A 23,841-nucleotide genomic window follows, 5' to 3' on the forward strand; every position below is an offset into this window, starting at 1 on the left:
GCCATGTTAGTCAGAATAACCATAAGTGGGCTCAACATCATGGACCAAAGAATTCAGCCTTGGCCCATGTTCACCTTCAACAGAATTAGCTCCAGAATCATCTTTACAAGAGATGTGAAATGGGATCACTGGATTGAAAGTCTCCAAACTGAGTAATTTTGGCCACTGCACACAAATCAGTAGTGTATAAAACAAAACGCTGAATTGTACCCTGTTCACATTTTCAATTTGTCTGGGACCTCAGAAATAACTTGGTCCAAAGCTAAGTTTCTGACAAGACAGTTTGTCTATTTCAGCTCACTTTTTAGCTAGAACTTGCTTGTTGAGCCACAACTTTGGAAACAGTCTCTTGGTTAAACTTTTCCCTTTTTTTCTTTAAGTATTCGTAGGTTCTACCGATGTTTGTTGACGGATCAATGGATTCAATGTCTCCCAACTGAGTTGTTTTGGGCAATGCAAACAAAATCAGTACTGTATCAAACAAAAATCAGAAATGGTCCATGTACATGTTGATTGGAATTTTATTCTTAGAGCAAGCAGGAACCTGCCACCATCAGAGCTCCAGACTAACATTACCCCAGCCATGTTAGTCAGAATAAGCAAAAGTGGGCTCAACATCATGGACCAAAGAATTCAGCCTTGGCCCATGTTCACCTTCAACAGAATTAGCTCCAGAATCATCTTTACAAGAGATGTGAAATGGGATCACTGGATTGAAAGTCTCCAAACTGAGTAATTTTGGCCATTGCAAACAATTCAGTAGTGTATAAAACAAAACACTGAATTGTACCCTATTCAATTTGTCTGGGACCTCAGAAATAACTTGGTATAAAGCTAAGTTTCTGACAAGACAGTTTGTCTATTTCAGCTCACTTTTAAGCTAGAACTTGCTTGTTGAGCCACAACTTTGGAAACAGTCTCTTGATTAAACTTTTCCCTTTTTTTCTTTAAGTATTCGTAGGTTCTACCGATGTTTGTTGACGGATCAATGGATTCAATGTCTCCCAACTGAGTTGTTTTGGGCAATGCAAACAAAATCAGTACTGTATCAAACAAAAATCAGAAATGGTCCATGTACATCTTGATTGGAATTTTATTCTTAGAGCAAGCAGGAACCTGCCACCATCAGAGCTCCAGACTAACAGTACCCCAGCCATGTTAGTCTGAATAAGCAAAAGTGGGCTCAACATCATGGACCAAAGAATTCAGCCTTGGCCCATGTTCACCTTCAACAGAATTAGCTCCAGAATCATCTTTACAAGAGATGTGAAATGGGATCACTGGATTGAAAGTCTCCAAACTGAGTAATTTTGGCCATTGCACACAATTCAGTAGTGTATAAAACAAAACACTGAATTGTACCCTATTCAATTTGTCTGGGACCTCAGAAATAACTTGGTATAAAGCTAAGTTTCTGACAAGACAGTTTGTCTATTTCAGCTCACTTTTAAGCTAGAACTTGCTTGTTGAGCCACAACTTTGGAAACAGTCTCTTGATTAAACTTTTCCCTTTTTTTCTTTAAGTATTCGTAGGTTCTACCGATGTTTGTTGACGGATCCATGGATTCAATGTCTCCCAACTGAGTTGTTTTGGGCAATGCAAACAAAATCAGTACTGTATCAAACAAAAATCAGAAATGGTCCATGTACATGTTGATTGGAATTTTATTCTTAGAGCAAGCAGGAACCTGCCACCATCAGAGCTCCAGACTAACAGTACCCCAGCCATGTTAGTCAGAATAAGCAAAAGTGGGCTCAACATCATGGACCAAAGAATTCAGCTTGGCCCATGTTCACCTTCAACAGAATTAGCTACAGAATCATCTTTCCAAGAGATGTGAAATGGGATCACTGGATTGAAAGTCTCCAAACTGAGTAATTTTGGCCATTGCACACAAATCAGTAGTGTATAAAACAAAATGCTGAATTGTACCCTATTCAATTTGTCTGGGACCTCAGAAATAACTTGGTATAAAGCTAAGTTTCTGACAAGACAGTTTGTCTATTTCAGCTCACTTTTAAGCTAGAACTTGCTTGTTGAGCCACAACTTTGGAAACAGTCTCTTGATTAAACTTTTCCCTTTTTTTCTTTAAGTATTCGTAGGTTCTACCGATGTTTGTTGACGGATCAATGGATTCAATGTCTCCCAACTGAGTTGTTTTGGGCAATGCAAACAAAATCAGTACTGTATCAAACAAAAATCAGAAATGGTCCATGTACATGTTGATTGGAATTTTATTCTTAGAGCAAGCAGGAACCTGCCACCATCAGAGCTCCAGACTAACAGTACCCCAGCCATGTTAGTCAGAATAAGCAAAAGTGGGCTCAACATCATGGACCAAAGAATTCAGCCTTGGCCCATGTTCACCTTCAACAGAATTAGCTCCAGAATCATCTTTACAAGAGATGTGAAATGGGATCACTGGATTGAAAGTCTCCAAACTGAGTAATTTTGGCCACTGCACACAAATCAGTAGTGTATAAAACAAAACACTGAATTGTACCCTATTCACATTTTCAATTTGTCTGGGACCTCAGAAATAACTTGGTACAAGGCTAATTTTCTGCCAAGACAGTTTGTCTATTTCAGCTCAATTTTTAGCTAGAACTTGCTTGTTGAGCCACAACTTTGGAAACAGTCTCTTGATTAAAATTTTCCCTTTTTTTCTTTAAGTATTCGTAGGTTCTACCGATGTTTGTTGACGGATCAATGGATTCAATGTCTCCCAACTGAGTTGTTTTGGGCAATGCAAACAAAATCAGTACAGTATCAAACAAAAATCAGAAATGGTCCATGTACATGTTGATTGGAATTTTATTCTTAGAGCAAGCAGAAACCTGCCACCATCAGAGCTCCAGACTAACATTACCCTAGCCATGTTAGTCAGAATAAGCAAATGTGGGCTCAACATCATGGACCAAAGAATTCAGCCTTGGCCCATGTTCTCCTTCAACAGAATTATCTACAGAATCATCTTTACAAGAGATGTGAAATGGGATCACTGGATTGAAAGTCTCCAAACTGAGTAATTTTGGCCATTGCACACAAATCAGTAGTGTATAAAACAAAACGCTGAATTGTACCCTATTCAATTTGTCTGGGACCTCAGAAATAACTTGGTATAAAGCTAAGTTTCTGACAAGACTGTTTGTCTATTTCAGCTCACTTTTAAGCCAGAACTTACTTGTTGAGCCACAACTTTGGAAACACTCCCTTGATTAAACTTTTCCCTTTTTCCCTTTAAGTATTGGTAGGTTCTACCGATGTTTGTTGACGGATCAATGGATTCAATGTCTCCCAACTGAGTTGTTTTGGGCAATGCAAACAAAATCGGTACTGTATCAAACAAAAATCAGAAATGGTCCATGTACATCTTGATTGGAATTTTATTCTTAGAGCAAGCAGGAACCTGCCACCATCAGAGCTCCAGACTAACAGTACCCCAGCCATGTTAGTCTGAATAAGCAAAAGTGGGCTCAACATCATGGACCAAAGAATTCAGCCTTGGCCCATGTTCACCTTCAACAGAATTAGCTCCAGAATCATCTTTACAAGAGATGTGAAATGGGATCACTGGATTGAAAGTCTCCAAACTGAGTAATTTTGGCCATTGCACACAATTCAGTAGTGTATAAAACAAAACACTGAATTGTACCCTATTCAATTTGTCTGGGACCTCAGAAATAACTTGGTATAAAGCTAAGTTTCTGACAAGACAGTTTGTCTATTTCAGCTCACTTTTAAGCTAGAACTTGCTTGTTGAGCCACAACTTTGGAAACAGTCTCTTGATTAAACTTTTCCCTTTTTTTCTTTAAATATTCGTAGGTTCTACCGATGTTTGTTGACGGATCCATGGATTCAATGTCTCCCAACTGAGTTGTTTTGGGCAATGCAAACAAAATCAGTACTGTATCAAACAAAAATCAGAAATGGTCCATGTACATCTTGATTGGAATTTTATTCTTAGAGCAAGCAGGAACCTGCCACCATCAGAGCTCCAGACTAACAGTACCCCAGCCATGTTAGTCAGAATAAGCAAAAGTGGGCTCAACATCATGGACCAAAGAATTCAGCTTGGCCCATGTTCACCTTCAACAGAATTAGCTCCAGAATCATCTTTACAAGAGATGTGAAATGGGATCACTGGATTGAAAGTCTCCAAACTGAGTAATTTTGGCCATTGCACACAAATCAGTAGTGTATAAAACAAAACGCTGAATTGTACCCTATTCAATTTGTCTGTGACCTCAGAAATAACTTGGTATAAAGCTAAGTTTCTGACAAGACAGTTTGTCTATTTCAGCTCACTTTTAAGCTAGAACTTGCTTGTTGAGCCACAACTTTGGAAACAGTCTCTTGATTAAACTTTTCCCTTTTTTTCTTTAAGTATTCGTAGGTTCTACCGATGTTTGTTGACGGATCCATGGATTCAATGTCTCCCAACTGAGTTGTTTTGGGCAATGCAAACAAAATCAGTACTGTATCAAACAAAAATCAGAAATGGTCCATGTACATGTTGATTGGAATTTTATTCTTAGAGCAAGCAGGAACCTGCCACCATCAGAGCTCCAGACTAACTGTACCCCAGCCATGTTAGTCAGAATAAGCAAAAGTGGGCTCAACATCATGGACCAAAGAATTCAGCCTTGGCCCATGTTCACCTTCAACAGAATTAGCTCCAGAATCATCTTTACAAGAGATGTGAAATGGGATCACTGGATTGAAAGTCTCCAAACTGAGTAATTTTGGCCACTGCACACAAATCAGTAGTGTATAAAACAAAACACTGAATTGTACCCTATTCACATTTTCAATTTGTCTGGGACCTCAGAAATAACTTGGTACAAGGATAATTTTCTGCCAAGACAGTTTGTCTATTTCAGCTCAATTTTTAGCTAGAACTTGCTTGTTGAGCCACAACTTTGGAAACAGTCTCTTGATTAAACTTTTCCCTTTTTTTCTTTAAGTATTCGTAGGTTCTACCGATGTTTGTTGACGGATCAATGGATTCAATGTCTCCCAACTGAGTTGTTTTGGGCAATGCAAACAAAATCAATACTGTATCAAACAAAAATCAGAAATGGTCCGTGTACATGTTGATTGGAATTTTATTCTTAGAGCAAGCAGAAACCTGCCACCATCAGAGCTCCAGACTAACATTACCCTAGCCATGTTAGTCAGAATAAGCAAATGTGGGCTCAACATCATGGACCAAAGAATTCAGCCTTGGCCCATGTTCGCCTTCAACAGAATTATCTACAGAATCATCTTTACAAGAGATGTGAAATGGGATCACTGGATTGAAAGTCTCCAAACTGAGTAATTTTGGCCATTGCACACAAATCAGTAGTGTATAAAACAAAACGCTGAATTGTACCCTATTCAATTTGTCTGGTACCTCAGAAATAACTTGGTATAAAGCTAAGTTTCTGACAAGACAGTTTGTCTATTTCAGCTCACTTTTAAGCTAGAACTTGCTTGTTGAGCCACAACTTTGGAAACAGTCTCTTGATTAAACTTTTCCCTTTTTTTCTTTAAGTTTTCGTAGGTTCTACCGATGTTTGTTGACGGATCAATGGATTCAATGTCTCCCAACTGACTTGTTTTGGGCAATGCAAACAAAATCGGTACTGTATCAAACAAAAATCAGAAATGGTCCATGTACACCTTGATTGGAATTTTATTCTTAGAGCAAGCAGGAACCTGCCACCATCAGAGCTCCAGACTAACAGTACCCCAGCCATGTTAGTCAGAATAAGCAAAAGTGGGCTCAACATCATGGACCAAAGAATTCAGCCTTGGCCCATGTTCACCTTCAACAGAATTAGCTCCAGAATCATCTTTACAAGAGATGTGAAATGGGATCACTGGATTGAAAGTCTCCAAACTGAGTAATTTTGGCCACTGCACACAAATCAGTAGTGTATAAAACAAAACGCTGAATTGTACCCTATTCACATTTTCAATTTGTCTGGGAGCTCAGAAATAACTTGGTACAAAGCTAAGTTTCTGACAAGACAGTTTGTCTATTTCAGCTCACTTTTTAGCTAGAACTTGCTTGTTGAGCGACAACTTTGGAAACAGTCTCTTGATTAAACTTTTCCCTTTTTTTCTTTAAGTATTCGTAGGTTCTACCGATGTTTGTTGACGGATCAATGGATTCAATGTCTCCCAACTGAGTTGTTTTGGGCAATGCAAACAAAATCAGTACTGTATCAAACAAAAATCAGAAATGGTCCATGTAAATGTTGATTGGAATTTTATTCTTAGAGCAAGCAGGAACCTGCCAGCATCAGAGCTCCAGTACCCCAGCCATGTTAGTCAGAAAAAGCAAATGTGGGCTCAACATCATGGACCAAAGAAATCAGCCTTGGCCCATGTTCACCTTCAACAGAATTAGCTCCAGAATAATCTTTACAAGAGATGTGAAATGGGATCACTGGATTGAAAGTCTCCAAACTGAGTAATTTTGGCCACTGCACACAAATCAGTAGTGTATGAAACAAAACACTGAATTGTACCCTATTCACATTTTCAAATTTGTCTGGGACCTCAGAAATAACGGTACAAGGCTAAGTTTCTGACAAGACAGTTTGTCTATTTCAGCTCAATTTTTAACTAGAACTTGCTAGTTGAGCCACAACTTTGGAAACAGTCTCTTGATTAAACTTTTCCCTTTTTTTCTTTAAGTATTCGTAGGTTCTACCGATGTTTGTTGACGGATCAATGGATTCAATGTCTCCCAACTGAGTTGTTTTGGGCAATGCAAACAAAATCAGTACAGTATCAAACAAAAATCAGAAATGGTCCATGTACATGTTGATTGGAATTTTATTCTTAGAGCAAGCAGAAACCTGCCACCATCAGAGCTCCAGACTAACATTACCCTAGCCATGTTAGTCAGAATAAGCAAATGTGGGCTCAACATCATGGACCAAAGAATTCAGCCTTGGCCCATGTTCGCCTTCAACAGAATTATCTACAGAATCATCTTTACAAGAGATGTGAAATGGGATCACTGGATTGAAAGTCTCCAAACTGAGTAATTTTGGCCATTGCACACAAATCAGTAGTGTATAAAACAAAACGCTGAATAGTACCCTATTCAATTTGTCTGGGACCTCAGAAATAACTTGGTATAAAGCTAAGTTTCTGACAAGACAGTTTGTCTATTACAGCTCACTTTTAAGCCAGAACTTACTTGTTGAGCCACAACTTTGGAAACACTCCCTTGATTAAACTTTTCCCTTTTTCCCTTTAAGTATTGGTAGGTTCTACCGATGTTTGTTGACGGATCAATGGATTCATTGTCTCCCAAATGAGTTGTTTTGGGCAATGCAAACAAAATCGGTACTGTATCAAACAAAAATCAGAAATGGTCCATGTACATCTTGATTGGAATTTTATTCTTAGAGCAAGCAGGAACCTGCCACCATCAGAGCTCCAGACTAACATTACCCCAGCCATGTTAGTCAGAATAAGCAAAAGTGGGCTCAACATCATGGACCAAAGAATTCAGCCTTGGCCCATGTTCACCTTCAACAGAATTAGCTCCAGAATCATCTTTACAAGAGATGTGAATTGGGATCACTGGATTGAAAGTCTCCAAACTGAGTAATTTTGGCCACTGCACACAAATCAGTAGTGTATAAAACAAAACGCTGAATTGTACCCTATTCACATTTTCAATTTGTCTGGGACCTCAGAAATAACTTGGTACAAAGATAAGTTTTTGACAAGACAGTTTGTCTATTTCAGCTCACTTTTAAGCCAGAACTTACTTGTTGAGCCACAACTTTGGAAACACTCTCTTGATTAAACTTTTCCCTTTTTCCCTTTAAGTATTGGTAGGTTCTACCGATGTTTGTTGACGGATCAATGGATTCAATGTCTCCCAACTGAGTTGTTTTGGGCAATGCAAACTAAATCGGTACTGTATCAAACCAAAATCAGAAATGGTCCATGTACATCTTGATTGGAATTTTATTCTTAGAGCAAGCAGGAACCTGCCACCATCAGAGCTCCAGACTAACATTACCCCAGCCATGTTAGTCAGAATAAGCAAAAGTGGGCTCAAAATCATGGACCAAAGAATTCAGCCTTGGCCCATGTTCACCTTCAACAGAATTAGCTCCAGAATCATCTTTACAAGAGATGTGAAATGGGATCACTGGATTGAAAGTCTCCAAACTGAGTAATTTTGGCCACTGCACACAAATCAGTAGTGTATAAAACAAAACGCTGAATTGTACCCTATTCACATTTTGAATTTGTCTGGGACCTCAGAAATAACTTGGTACAAAGCTAAGTTTCTGACAAGACAGTTTGTCTATTTCAGCTCACTTTTTAGCTAGAACTTGCTTGTTGAGCCACAACTTTGGAAACAGTCTCTTGATTAAACTTTTCCCTTTTTTTCTTTAAGTATTCGTAGGTTCTACCGATGTTTGTTGACGGATCAATGGATTCAATGTCTCCCAACTGAGTTGTTTTGGGCAATGCAAACAAAATCAGTACTGTATCAAACAAAAATCAGAAATGGTCCATGTACATGTTGATTGGAATTTTATTCTTAGAGCAAGCAGGAACCTGCCACCATCAGAGCTCCAGACTAACATTACCCCAGCCATGTTAGTCAGAATAAGCAAATGTGGGCTCAACATCATGGACCAAAGAATTCAGCCTTGGCCCATGTTCACCTTCAACAGAATTAGCTCCGGAATCATCTTTACAAGAGATGTGAAATGGGATCACTGGATTGAAAGTCTCCAAACTGAGTAATTTTGGCCATTGCACACAAATCAGTAGTGTATAAAACAAAACGCTGAATTGTACCCTATTCAATTTGTCTGGGACCTCAGAAATAACTTGGTATAAAGCTAAGTTTCTGACAAGACAGTTTGTCTATTTCAGCTCACTTTTAAGCTAGAACTTGCTTGTTGAGCCACAACTTTGGAAACAGTCTCTTGATTAAACTTTTCCCTTCTTTTCTTTAAGTATTCGTAGGTTCTACCGATGTTTGTTGACGGATCAATGGATTCAATGTCTCCCAGCTGAGTTGTTTTGGGCAATGCAAACAAAATCAGTACTGTATCAAACAAAAATCAGAAATGGTCCATGTACATGTTGACTGGAATTTTATTCTTAGAGCAAGCAGGAACCTGCCACCATCAGAGCTCCAGACTAACATTACCCCAGCCATGTTAGTCAGAATAAGCAAAAGTGGGCTCAACATCATGGACCAAAGAATTCAGCCTTGGCCCATGTTCACCTTCAACAGAATTAGCTCAAGAATCATCTTTACAAGAGATGTGAAATGGGATCACTGGATTGAAAGTCTCCAAACTGAGTAATTTTGGCCACTGCACACAAATCAGTAGTGTATAAAACAAAACACTGAATTGTACCCTATTCACATTTTCAATTTGTCTGGGACCTCAGAAATAACTTGGTACAAAGCTAAGTTTCTGACAAGACAGTTTGTCTATTTCAGCTCACTTTTTAGCTAGAACTTGCTTGTTGAGCTACAACTTTGGAAACAGTCTCTTGATTAAACTTTTCCCTTTTTTTATTTAAGTTTTCGTAGGTTCTACCGATGTTTGTTGACGGATCAATGGATTCAATGTCTCCCAACTGAGTTGTTTTGGGCAGTGCAAACAAAATCAGTACTGTATCAAACAAAAATCAGAAATGGTCCATGTACATGTTGATTGGAATTTTATTCTTAGAGCAAGCAGGAACCTGCCAGCATCAGAGCTCCAGTACCCCAGCCATGTTAGTCAGAAAAAGCAAATGTGGGCTCAACATCATGGACCAAAAAAGCTAACTTTCTGACACGACAGTTTGTCTAGTTTCATAGAGGTACCTATGCTAACTCTCGTCAGGTTCCACTGAGATTTGAACTCAGATCACCGGATTCAAAGTCCGGAGTGCTAACCATTACACCATGGAACCGAGGTGTTTTATTGATTGTATTCTTTTCCAGGCAATTACAGCCACATTCTGACCAAGCAGTAATTACATTGTCAGGCTTCTGGCAAGCAGCTACTACCTAAAAGGCCAGTGATTATGCCGCTGTTGTCAAGATACCAAGAGGAATGCCAAACCTGGGATTGCACCAGGGACCTTCAGATATTCAGTCTGAGGCTCTCCCAACTGAGCTATTTCAACTCACTTGTAAGCCAGAACTTACTTGTTGAGCCACAACTTTGGAAACACTCGCTTGATTAAACTTTTCCCTTTTTCCCTTTAAGTATTGGTAGGTTCTACCGATGTTTGTTGACGGATCAATGGATTCAATGTCTCCCAACTGAGTTGTTTTGGGCAATGCAAACAAAATCGGTACTGTATCAAACAAAAATAAGAAATGGTCCATGTACATCTTGATTGGAATTTTATTCTTAGAGCAAGCAGGAACCTGCCACCATCAGAGCTCCAGACTAACATTACCCCAGCCATGTTAGTCAGAATAAGCAAAAGTGGGCTCAACATGATGGACCAAAGAATTCAGCCTTGGCCCATGTTCACCTTCAACAGAATTAGCTGCAGAATCATCTTTACAAGAGATGTGAATTGGGATCACTGGATTGAAAGTCTCCAAACTGAGTAATTTTGGCCACTGCACACAAATCAGTAGTGTATAAAACAAAACGCTGAATTGTACCCTATTCACATTTTCAATTTGTCTGGGACCTCAGAAATAACTTGGTACAAAGCTAAGTTTTTGACAAGACAGTTTGTCTATTTCAGCTCACTTTTAAGCCAGAACTTACTTGTTGAGCCACAACTTTGGAAACACTCTCTTGATTAAACTTTTCCCTTTTTCCCTTTAAGCATTGGTAGGTTCTACCGATGTTTGTTGACGGATCAATGGATTCAATGTCTCCCAACTGAGTTGTTTTGGGCAATGCAAACAAAATCGGTACTGTATCAAACAAAAATCAGAAATGGTCCATGTACATCTTGATTGGAATTTTATTCTTAGAGCAAGCAGGAACCTGCCACCATCAGAGCTCCAGACTAACATTACCCCAGCCATGTTAGTCAGAATAAGCAAAAGTGGGCTCAACATCATGGACCAAAGAATTCAGCCTTGGCCCATGTTCACCTTCAACAGAATTAGCTCCAGAATCATCTTTACAAGAGATGTGAAATGGGATCACTGGATTGAAAGTCTCCAAACTGAGTAATTTTGGCCACTGCACACAAATCAGTAGTGTATAAAACAAAACGCTGAATTGTACCCTATTCACATTTTGAATTTGTCTGGGACCTCAGAAATAACTTGGTACAAAGCTAAGTTTCTGACAAGACAGTTTTTCTATTTCAGCTCACTTTTAAGCTAGAACTTGCTTGTTGAGCCACAACTTTGGAAACAGTCTCTTGATTAAACTTTTCCCTTCTTTTCTTTAAGTATTCGTAGGTTCTACCGATGTTTGTTGACGGATCAATGGATTCAATGTCTCCCAACTGAGTTGTTTTGGGCAATGCAAACAAAATCAGTACTGTATCAAACAAAAATCAGAAATGGTCCATGTACATGTTGACTGGAATTTTATTCTTAGAGCAAGCAGGAACCTGCCACCATCAGAGCTCCAGACTAACATTACCCCAGCCATGTTAGTCAGAATAAGCAAAAGTGGGCTCAACATCATGGACCAAAGAATTCAGCCTTGGCCCATGTTCACCTTCAACAGAATTAGCTCCAGAATCATCTTTACAAGAGATGTGAAATGGGATCACTGGATTGAAAGTCTCCAAACTGAGTAATTTTGGCCACTGCACACAAATCAGTAGTGTATAAAACAAAACACTGAATTGTACTCTATTCACATTTTCAATTTGTCTGGGACCTCAGAAATAACTTGGTACAAAGCTAAGTTTCTGACAAGACAGTTTGTCTATTTCAGCTCACTTTTTAGCTAGAACTTGCTTGTTGAGCGACAACTTTGGAAACAGTCTCTTGATTAAACTTTTCCCTTTTTTTCTTTAAGTTTTCGTAGGTTCTACCGATGTTTGTTGACGGATCAATGGATTCAATGTCTCCCAACTGAGTTGTTTTGGGCAATGCAAACAAAATCAGTACTGTATCAAACAAAAATCAGAAATGGTCCATGTACATGTTGATTGGAATTTTATTCTTAGAGCAAGCAGGAACCTGCCAGCATCAGAGCTCCAGTACCCCAGCCATGTTAGTCAGAAAAAGCAAATGTGGGCTCAACATCATGGACCAAAAAAGCTAAGTTTCTGACACAACAGTTTGTCTAGTTTCATAGAGGTACCTATGCTAACTCTTGTCAGGTTCCACTGAGATTTGAACTCAGATCACTGGATTCAAAGTCCAGAGTGCTAACCATTACACCATGGAACCAAGGTGTTTTGTTGATTGTATTCTTTTCCAGGCAATTACAGCCACATTCTGACCAAGCAGTAATTACATTGTCAGGCTTCTGGCAAGCAGCTACTACCTAAAAGGCCAGTGATTATGCCGCTGTTGTCAAGATACCAAGAGGAATGCCGAACCTGGGATTGCACCAGGGACCTTCAGATATTCAGTCTGAGGCTCTCCCAACTGAGCTATTTCAACTCACTTGTAAGCCAGAACTTACTTGTTGAGCCACAACTTTGGAAACACTCGCTTGATTAAACTTTTCCCTTTTTCCCTTTAAGTATTGGTAGGTTCTACCGATGTTTGTTGACGGATCAATGGATTCAATGTCTCCCAACTGAGTTGTTTTGGGCAATGCAAACAAAATCGGTACTGTATCAAACAAAAATCAGAAATGGTCCATGTACATCTTGATTGGAATTTTATTCTTAGAGCAAGCAGGAACCTGCCACCATCAGAGCTCCAGACTAACATTACCCCAGCCATGTTAGTCAGAATAAGCAAAAGTGGGCTCAACATGATGGACCAAAGAATTCAGCCTTGGCCCATGTTCACCTTCAACAAAATTAGCTGCAGAATCATCTTTACAAGAGATGTGAAATGGGATCACTGGATTGAAAGTCTCCAAACTGAGTAATTTTGGCCATTGCACACAAATCAGTAGTGTATAAAACAAAACGCTGAATTGTACCCTATTCAATTTGTCTGGGACCTCAGAAATAACTTGGTATTAAGCTAAGTTTCTGACAAGACAGTTTGTCTATTTCAGCTCACTTTTAAGCCAGAACTTACTTGTTGAGCCACAACTTTGGAAACACTCCCTTGATTAAACTTTTCCCTTTTTCCCTTTAAGTATTGGTAGGTTCTACCGATGTTTGTTGACGGATCAATGGATTCAATGTCTCCCAACTGAGTTGTTTTGGGCAATGCAAACAAAATCAGTACTGTATCAAACAAAAATCAGAAATGGTCCATGTACATGTTGATTGGAATTTTATTCTTAGAGCAAGCAGGAACCTGCCACCATCAGAGCTCCAGACTAACTGTACCCCAGCCATGTTAGTCAGAATAAGCAAAAGTGGGCTCAACATCATGGACCAAAGAATTCAGCCTTGGCCCATGTTCACCTTCAACAGAATTAGCTCCAGAATCATCTTTACAAGAGATGTGAAATGGGATCACTGGATTGAAAGTCTCCAAACTGAGTAATTTTGGCCACTGCACACAAATCAGTAGTGTATAAAACAAAACGCTGAATTGTACCCTATTCACATTTTCAATTTGTCTGGGACCTCAGAAATAACTTGGTACAAAGCTAGGTTTCTGACAAGACAGTTTGTCTATTTCAGCTCACTTTTTAGCTAGAACTTGCTTGTTGAGCCACAACATTGGAAACACTCGCTTGATTAAACTTTTCCCTTTTTCCCTTTAAGTATTGGTAGGTTCTACCGATGTTTGTTGACGGATCAATGGATTCAATGTCTCCCAACTGAGTTGTTTTGGGCAATGCAAACAAAATCGGTACTGTATCAAACAAAAATCAGAAATGGTCCATGTACATGTTGATTGGAATTTTATTCTTAGAGCAAGCAGGAACCTGCCACCATCAGAGCTCCAGACTAACACTACCCCAGCCATGTTAGTCAGAATAAGCAAAAGTGGGCTCAACATCATGGACCAAAGAATTCAGCCTTGGCCCATGTTCACCTTCAACAGAATTAGCTTCAGAATCATCTTTACAAGAGATGTGAAATGGGATCACTGGATTGAAAGTCTCCAAACTGAGTAATTTGGGCCACTGCACACAAAACAGTAGTGTATAAAACAAAACACTGAATTGTACCCTATTCACATTTTCAATTTGTCTGGGACCTCAGAAATAACAGTACAAGGCTAAGTTTCTGACAAGACAGTTTGTCTATTTCAGTTCACTTTTTAGCTAGAACTTGCTTGTTGAGCCACAACTTTGGAAACAGTCTCTTGATTAAACTTTTCCCTTTTTTTCTTTAAGTATTCGTAGGTTCTACCGATATTTGTTGACGGATCAATGGATTCAATGTCTCCCAACTGAGTTGTTTTGGGCAATGCAAACAAAATCAGTACTGTATCAAACAAAAATCAGAAATGGTCCATGTACATGTTGATTGGAATTTTATTCTTAGAGCAAGCAGGAACCTGCCACCATCAGAGCTCCAGACTAACTGTACCCCAGCCATGTTAGTCAGAATAAGCAAAAGTGGGCTCAACATCATGGACCAAAGAATTCAGCCTTGGCCCATGTTCACCTTCAACAGAATTAGCTCCAGAATCATCTTTACAAGAGATGTGAAATGGGATCACTGGATTGAAAGTCTCCAAACTGAGTAATTTTGGCCACTGCACACAAATCAGTAGTGTATAAAACAAAACGCTGAATTGTACCCTATTCACATTTTCAATTTGTCTGGGACCTCAGAAATAACTTGGTACAAAGCTAAGTTTCTGACAAGACAGTTTGTCTATTTCAGCTCACTTTTAAGCCAGAACTTACTTGTTGAGCCACAACTTTGGAAACACTCCCTTGATTAAACTTTTCCCTTTTTCCCTTTAAGTATTGGTAGGTTCTACCGATGTTTGTTGACGGATCAATAGATTCAATGTCTCCCAACTGAGTTGTTTTGGGCAATGCAAACAAAATCGGTACTGTATCAAACAAAAATCAGAAATGGTCCATGTACATCTTGATTGGAATTTTATTCTTAGAGCAAGCAGGAACCTGCCACCATCAGAGCTCCAGACTAACATTACCCCAGCCATGTTAGTCAGAATAAGCAAAAGTGGGCTCAACATCATGGACCAAAGAAATCAGCCTTGGCCCATGTTCACCTTCAACAGAATTAGCTCCAGAATAATCTTTACAAGAGATGTGAAATGGGATCACTGGATTGAAAGTCTCCAAACTGAGTAATTTTGGCCACTGCACACAAATCAGTAGTGTATAAAACAAAACACTGAATTGTACCCTATTCACATTTTCAAATTTGTCTGGGACCTCAGAAATAACGGTACAAGGCTAAGTTTCTGACAAGACAGTTTGTCTATTTCAGCTCAATTTTTAGCTAGAACTTGCTTGTTGAGCCACAACTTTGGAAACAGTCTCTTGATTAAACTTTTCCCTTTTTTTTTTTAAGTATTCGTAGGTTCTACCGATGTTTGTTGACGGATCAATGGATTCAATGTCTCCCAACTGAGTTGTTTTGGGCAATGCAAACAAAATCAGTACAGTATCAAACAAAAATCAGAAATGGTCCATGTACATGTTGATTGGAATTTTATTCTTAGAGCAAGCAGAAACCTGCCACCATCAGAGCTCCAGACTAACATTACCCTAGCCATGTTAGTCAGAATAAGCAAATGTGGGCTCAACATCATGGACCAAAGAATTCAGCCTTGGCCCATGTTCACCTTCAACAGAATTAGCTCCAGAATCATCTTTACAAGAGATGTGAAATGGGATCACTGGATTGAAAGTCTCCAAACTGAGTAATTTTGGCCATTGCACACAAATCAGTAGTGTATAAAACAAAACGCTGAATTGTACCCTATTCAATTTGTCTGGGACCTCAGAAATAACTTGGTATAAAGCTAAGTTTCTGACAAGACAGTTTGTCTATTTCAGCTCACTTTTAAGCCAGAACTTACTTGTTGAGCCACAACTTTGGAAACACTCCCTTGATTAAACTTTTCCCTTTTTCCCTTTAAGTATTGGTAGGTTCTACCGATGTTTGTTGACGGATCAATGGATTCAATGTCTCCCAACTGAGTTGTTTTGGGCAATGCAAACAAAATCAGTACTGTATCAAACAAAAATCAGAAATGGTCCATGTACATGTTGATTGGAATTTTATTCTTAGAGCAAGCAGGAACCTGCCACCATCAGAGCTCCAGACTAACAGTACCCCAGCCATGTTAGTCAGAATAAGCAAAAGTGGACTCAACATCATGGACCAAAGAATTCAGCCTTGGCCCATGTTCACCTTCAACAGAATTATGTACAGAATCATCTTTACAAGAGATGTGAAATGGGATCACTGGATTGAAAGTCTCCAAACTGAGTAATTTGGGCCACTGCACACAAAACAGTAGTGTATAAAACAAAACACTGAATTGTACCCTATTCACATTTTCAATTTGTCTGGGACCTCAGAAATAACAGTACAAGGCTAAGTTTCTGACAAGACAGTTTGTCTATTTCAGTTCACTTTTTAGCTAGAACTTGCTTGTTGAGCCACAACTTTGGAAACAGTCTCTTGATTAAACTTTTCCCTTTTTTTCTTTAAGTATTCGTAGGTTCTACCGATGTTTGTTGACGGATCAATGGATTCAATGTCTCCCAACTGAGTTGTTTTGGGCAATGCAAACAAAATCAGTACTGTATCAAACAAAAATCAGATATGGTCCATGTACATGTTGATTGGAATTTTATTCTTAGAGCAAGCAGGAACCTGCCACCATCAGAGCTCCAGACTAACTGTACCCCAGCCATGTTAGTCAGAATAAGCAAAAGTGGGCTCAACATCATGGACCAAAGAATTCAGCCTTGGCCCATGTTCACCTTCAACAGAATTAGCTCCAGAATCATCTTTACAAGAGATGTGAAATGGGATCACTGGATTGAAAGTCTCCAAACTGAGTAATTTTGGCCACTGCACACAAATCAGTAGTGTATAAAACAAAACGCTGAATTGTACCCTATTCACATTTTCAATTTGTCTGGGACCTCAGAAATAACTTGGTACAAAGCTAGGTTTCTGACAAGACAGTTTGTCTATTTCAGCTCACTTTTTAGCTAGAACTTGCTTGTTGAGCCACAACCTTGGAAACACTCGCTTGATTAAACTTTTCCCTTTTTCCCTTTAAGTATTGGTAGGTTCTACCGATGTTTGTTGACGGATCAATGGATTCAATGTCTCCCAACTGAGTTGTTTTGGGCAATGCAAACAAAATCAGTACTGTATCAAACAAAAATCAGAAATGGTCCATGTACATGTTGATTGGAATTTTATTCTTAGAGCAAGCAGGAACCTGCCACCATCAGAGCTCCAGACTAACAGTACCCCAGCCATGTTAGTCAGAATAAGCAAAAGTGGGCTCAACATCATGGACCAAAGAATTCAGCCTTGGCCCATGTTCACCTTCAACAGAATTAGCTCCAGAATCATCTTTACAAGAGATGTGAAATGGGATCACTGGATTGAAAGTCTCCAAACTGAGTAATTTTGGCCACTGCACACAAATCAGTAGTGTATAAAACAAAACGCTGAATTGTACCCTATTCACATTTTCAATTTGTCTGGGACCTCAGAAATAACTTGGTACAAAGCTAGGTTTCTGACAAGACAGTTTGTCTATTTCAGCTCACTTTTTAGCTAGAACTTGCTTGTTGAGCCACAACCTTGGAAACACTCGCTTGATTAAACTTTTCCCTTTTTCCCTTTAAGTATTGGTAGGTTCTACCGATGTTTGTTGACGGATCAATGGATTCAATGTCTCCCAACTGAGTTGTTTTGGGCAATGCAAACAAAATCGGTACTGTATCAAACAAAAATCAGAAATGGTCCATGTACATGTTGATTGGAATTTTATTCTTAGAGCCAGGTGGGAATGGCGGAACTGATGGTGTGCGTTTGCCATGGACCATGCTAATGCTTTACTGTGGATTATAATCTTGTGGATATGGATCCCAGAGGCTGGAGAACACTTCGGGAATATCCTGACAAGGTGAATCAACGAGCGAGCGGAGCTTTGAGGGTTCGGAGGCACATCACGGGTTTGAGATCCTTTCTTTAATACTTTTGTGGAGAACCAGTATGCTTAAATCGTTGGATGTTACTGTCTGTAAATAACTCCAAGAATTAACCGGAATCTGACTGCCGATTTCCCATGCTTTCAAGTTCACGAACTCCCGTATGCCTAAATCACCGCCACTGAAGTGCCGCTTTTAAAGTGAACAACTATTTTGTTTTGGTTAAGAATTATTTTGTGGTTAAATGTTTTTTTCTGCTTTTTGTGTGTGAAAATTTTCTTGTATGAATAGAGGCTTGTTTCCTTATGGGTTCGTCTATTAATCCCACGTATGGGAAGTTTTGGTTTTCATTATTTCTGTTTCTATGACTGAAACGATCTGTATTTTCTTATATTTATTGCATAAATAATAATAATCTTATTTTGTAAGAATTGAGTAGCCTATAGATGTTTTTTTTGTTCTGAGCGATGTCCAAATTATAAATTATAAGTGACAGTTAATTTGAACTATCTGGCACCCAAACCCCATAAGTAAGGTACCACGCTACAGACTGGCGCCCCAACAGGGACTGAACTGTAACATTTGGAAAGTCTAGTTGGGGTACTGAACTTAACAGACTTGGACATTTGCGTTATTGATGGACTTCTTATTATTATTGTGGAATACTGTGTGTGTGTGTGTGTGTGTGTACTTATATTTTCAGTTTTTCTGGTTGATGTTTAAATGAAATGTATATTGAGACTGCAGGAGTCTGTGTAACTACTTGCTGCTCTGTATTGTTTCTCTTATTCCCTGGCCATGTCTACCCCTATATGTCCTGTTTCCCTTTTGCCCTCAGTAGATTGGGAACCATTTCCACCTGACCTTTCTACACCTATACATATACATGCTTTGCCAACCTTAAGTACCCCAAGGCCTGGTCCTAATCCATATAACCCATCACAAAGCCCATCTCATTTACAGTCTTTGGACATGGAGATTGCATCATCTGCAACAGCATCCTCAGTTGGGGAAAATACGAAGAATCCCCTTGCGGTGCTGTCTACACATGAAGGTGCTTCTGCTGACTCTGTTCAATGTGAGCTTCCTTTTGTGCTCCCTACCCCTGGAAGGGAATTGGGTCGGCTTTCAGATCAGGCCCACGTCCATTTGGATATTCTGCAACAAAGGCAGGATAAAGTGTTAAATGAGTTGGCCAAACAGGTACACATAGTAGATTCCATCTGGAATCAAAATTAAACAAATTCACTGAACAAACGGAACAAAGTTTTCGCAACCTGCATACCGTTGTAACTTCCAATAAGGACAAGCAAGCCCAGGAAATGGATACTATAATGAAAGCAATTTAAACACTGTTGTCAGAAGAAACAGATAAGATTAAAGTCTCCCTTACGTCTGAGCAGGGATTTATGGTTGAGCAGATGCAAATTGAGTTGCAAGGTAAGTTACAAAGTACACAGAAATTTTTGAAAGGGAAAAATCTTGAAATTGTTAAAAGCTTTGGTGAATGCTCATCAATGTTAAAGATGCTATCTGCAAAGGTGGATGATGTGAATGGAAAGATGGATGTACTTTCTACAACTCACCAGAGTGAAATGGAGGAAATACACAAAAAATTCAAGCAACTGACTCTTCCAGCCTCACCACTATTAAAAAACCCTTCAGGAGTAGAGCTCCCTGTATCCAGTCTTACTTCAATTCCCAAAAGTGAACACATTAAACATAACTTTTCCTACATACGGACGGCCTGGAGATGATCCTGACCCCTTAGTTTATTTATCCAAATGTGAGGATTTCCTTGTCTTACATCCTTTATCTGACAATGACATTCTTGCTACCTTCAGAACAGTCTTCCATGGCACTGCTCGAGACTGGTGGGAGATAAAACGTTCCAAAGTTGCATCTTGGGAGGAATTCAAGACTGCTTTTGTGTCTGCCTTTTTGGCTGAAGACTATGAAGACGAGTTAGCTGAACGTGTCCGAACTAAAAACCAAGGCGACGATGAATCCATCCGAGATTTTGCCTATTCATATAGAGCGCTATGCACACGTTGGAATCCTAAACTGACTGAATTAGACATTGTAAAGCTCATTCTGAAACACATAAAACCTTACCTCGCCAGTCAGCTGGAGTGGAAGAGTTCTCAATGTGGACGATCTTGTACGGCTTGGTTATCAATTTGAGAGAGACCATGACCAACAGCTGGCATATGAACGCAACCTCCAGGGAAGAAAAGTGAACCAAATGCAGAAAGGATTGCATCCAGGTAGTCAACAAGGAGAAAAACTGCCTCTGTGTTGGTGCTGCAAAGGTGCCCATTACCCTGGATCAGTATACATCTACATCTCTTCTCATTTTCCTTCCCAAAATAAGCAAAAACTTTATCACTCAAAAACCAGTGGACCCTCCAGCAACTCTTCTGGGTCAACAGTAAACTCCAAGCAACCTCAGAGAAAAAATACTTTGATTTCTTCACCAATATCTCCCTTTGATTCACTGATTATTCCATCACAATTGGTGGTACCCATACAGATTAAGTCGTGGTCTGGAAAAGCTATCGTTGACACCGGGGCCAGCTATACTCTCCTACATGAACATCTCTGGGTTGAACTGAATAGTTCAAATGAAAACCTAAGACCGTGGACCCATGGTCCTTTGTACTTAGCCAATGGGGAAGCAGAGTTCCCTTTGGATTGGGTTGTTTTGGACATTAAGTTTCATGGAAAGGTCATTAACACCCCTGCAGCGGTGCTTCCAGCCAAAGCCCTTGCATATGGAATTGTCCTTGGCCTGGACTTCATTTCCCGCAGCCAGCTACAAATAAATGTAGCAGATTGGGTATATGGGTTTAAACTTATACCTTATGTTATATATTCCTTCCAACCTGGCAATGCTTGTGTGTCTGGATGGAAAGGTCCAGAAACCAAGAAAAGCATAGGACGGTATGAACAGAAACATCAGCTTGGGCTCTTCAGCTCCACTCCCCCACCTATGTGTTCTTCGGAAGTGATTCAACTGAATGTGGAAGATTACATTGATCAGGCAGTATCATCTGCTCAGCTGAATGAGGCTGAAAAGCAGCAACTGAAGAACGTTCTTCAATCCAATCCTCAGGTGTGTACACATAAACCGGGTAGAACCAATGTACTACAACATCACATATATTCCACAGCTACCATTCCCATTAAACAAAAACCCTATCGAATGTCTTCAGAGAAGCAGACCATTGTCAAGGGAAGCCTCAAGGAGATGTTATCATCTGGTATTATCGAACCATCACGTTCTGGTTGGTCATCTCCGGCAGTACTAGTTCCAAAAAAAAATGGTGGACAAAGATTCTGTGTGGATTACCAGAAGCTTAACTCACTCACAGAAAGTGATGCCTATCCACTTCCTTCCATTGCAGAGATTCTAGAGTCCCTTGCTGGGTCTGTAATTTTTTCTACCATTGACTTAAACAGTGGATACTGGCAAGTAGCAATGTCTTCAGAGAGCAAACTCAAAACTGCCTTTATCACCTCTTCAGGCCTCTACCATTTTAATGTGATGCTATTTGGACTTAAAAATGCCCCAGCCACATTCCAGAGGCTAATGGAGATGGTCTTAGAAAGTCTACGTGGTCAGTGCTGTCTGGTTTAATTGGATGATATTATCATTTATTCATCATCAGTGTCTCAACATTTCTTGGACCTTCAAAATGTATTTGATGAACTGCATCGAGCAGGTGTCACTATCAGTTTGAAGAAAAGTAAATTCTGCTTGCTGGAAATCAAGTTTTTGGGACACATCTTGAGTACCAAAGGGGTTACAGCTGATCCAGAAAATTTGCGATCCATACAGTCCTATCCAATCCCTAAAAACCTCAAGGAAGTGCAAAGATTCCTAGGCCTGTCTGGCTGGTACCACCATTTTGTATCTGGATTCTCCAAGATCGCAGAACCCTTGAATGATTTGAAGAAGAAGGGGCGTCCTTTCCTCTGCACTCTTAAGTGCCAGCAGGCTTTTGATCAGCTTAAAGCATGTTTAACTTCACCTCCAGTTCTAGGCTATACCAACCAACATCTTCCATTCATGGTCTACACTGATGCGAGTGAGACCGGCCTTGGAGCTGTTCTTACGCAGAAAATGGGACCAGACTCTGAACAGGTAATAGCCTATGCAAGCCGAACACTAAATAAATCTGAAGTGAACTATTCTACAACAGAAAAGGAGTGCCTTGCTGTTGTATGGGCCCTAGAAAAATGGCAATATTACCTGGAACAAAAACAGTTCACTGTGGTCACTGATCACTCAGCCTTACAGTGGGTCTTGACTTCCACCAAAACCACTAGTCGTCTTTTAAGATGGGCCCTAAGACTACAAAAATTTGATTTCGTAGTAGAGTACCATAAGGGTAAGCTTAACATAGTCCTGGACGCTCTTTCTCGCTTTCCTACCACTGCTGGGTGTGTTCTAGTTTCTTCAAAAAAGGAAATTGATGACCTCCCGTTCACTGCCGATCTCATTTGGGAAGAACAACACAAAGACCCTGAGATTGAAAAAGTGATTAAAGCAATAGCAGAAGGAGATAAAGAGGCTAAGGAGAAATACACGGTTCTGGAAGATAAGTTATACCTAGCAACCCAGCTGACTGGTCAACAAACTCACTATCATATTTACATTCCAGCTTCACTTACTTTGCAGATGTTCCAGGCTTATCACCAGAGTCCTCTCAGTGGCCATCTAGGGATTTTCAAGACCTTTAAAAGGCTTCATGATGTTGCATTCTGGCCCGGGATGTGGTCAGGTGTCAAAAAGCTCATCAAAGGTTGTGAGAAATGCCAAGTATTGAAGGCCAACAACAAGAAACCAGCCCGGAACATGCAGCAAACCATTGTTAACAGTCCTAATGAGATGTTAGGAGATGACATCATGGGCCCCTTTCCTCGTAGCTCTTAACAACATGAGTATGTGATAGTGATTGTGGACTACCATTCCTGATGGGTAGAGATTTTCCACAAACACAACTGCTCTGACTATTGCACGTCTACTCAGATCAGAAATCTTTACAAGATGGGGAGTTCCAACATAGATCCTTTCAGATAGAGGTTCTCAGTTCGTTTCCGCAGTGTTTCAGGAACTCTGTGAGTAATGGACAGTTTCACCAAAGCTTACCACCGCATACCACCCTCAGACCAACATGACCGAACACATTAATCGTACCCTAAAATGTCTTATGTGGAGGATAATCACAGAAAATGGGACGTGTATCTTCCATAATTCAGGTTTGCGTTAAGCTCTGCAGTACAGGAAACTACCGGCCTGACCCCTGCGGAACTACATTTGGGAAGGAAATTTATCCTATGGACAAACTCCTTCAAGTGGATATTCCAGTGTCTCCAGATGCTCTCCCTTATGAGACTGTCCACCGACTGAAACAGTTTCAAGCCAATGGGGAAATCAGTTCTAAGGAAGCACGTCTTCGACAATTTAGGAATTACAACAAGAACCGAAGGGAAGTTTCTTTCAAATTTCAAGACCGAGTCTGGGTAAGAAGTTTCCACAGTCAAGTGCATTACATCACTTTACTGCCAAGCTGGCTAAAAAATGGAAGGGTCCTTATAGAGTAGTAAGAAAACTGGGACCTGTGAACTATCAAGTTGTCTTGGAAAGAACTGGGGAAGATGT

At 39.8% G+C, this 23,841-nt stretch overlaps 2 non-coding genes across 2 annotated transcripts; both read right to left on the minus strand.

Moving 5' to 3' along the window:
* Window positions 1-9,882: 9,882 nt before the first annotated feature.
* Window positions 9,883-9,954, minus strand: trnaq-uug (transfer RNA glutamine (anticodon UUG)). Its single transcript has one exon. It is a non-coding gene; the product is annotated as a tRNA-Gln (tRNA).
* Window positions 9,955-12,298: 2,344 nt separating this feature from the next.
* On the minus strand, window positions 12,299-12,370 carry trnaq-uug (transfer RNA glutamine (anticodon UUG)). Its single transcript has one exon. It is a non-coding gene; the product is annotated as a tRNA-Gln (tRNA).
* Between the last annotated feature and the right edge of the window lie 11,471 nt (window positions 12,371-23,841).

Source organism: Ictalurus punctatus, chromosome 10, assembly GCF_001660625.3.
Source record: "Ictalurus punctatus breed USDA103 chromosome 10, Coco_2.0, whole genome shotgun sequence".
Taxonomy (NCBI): Eukaryota; Metazoa; Chordata; class Actinopteri; order Siluriformes; family Ictaluridae; genus Ictalurus; species Ictalurus punctatus.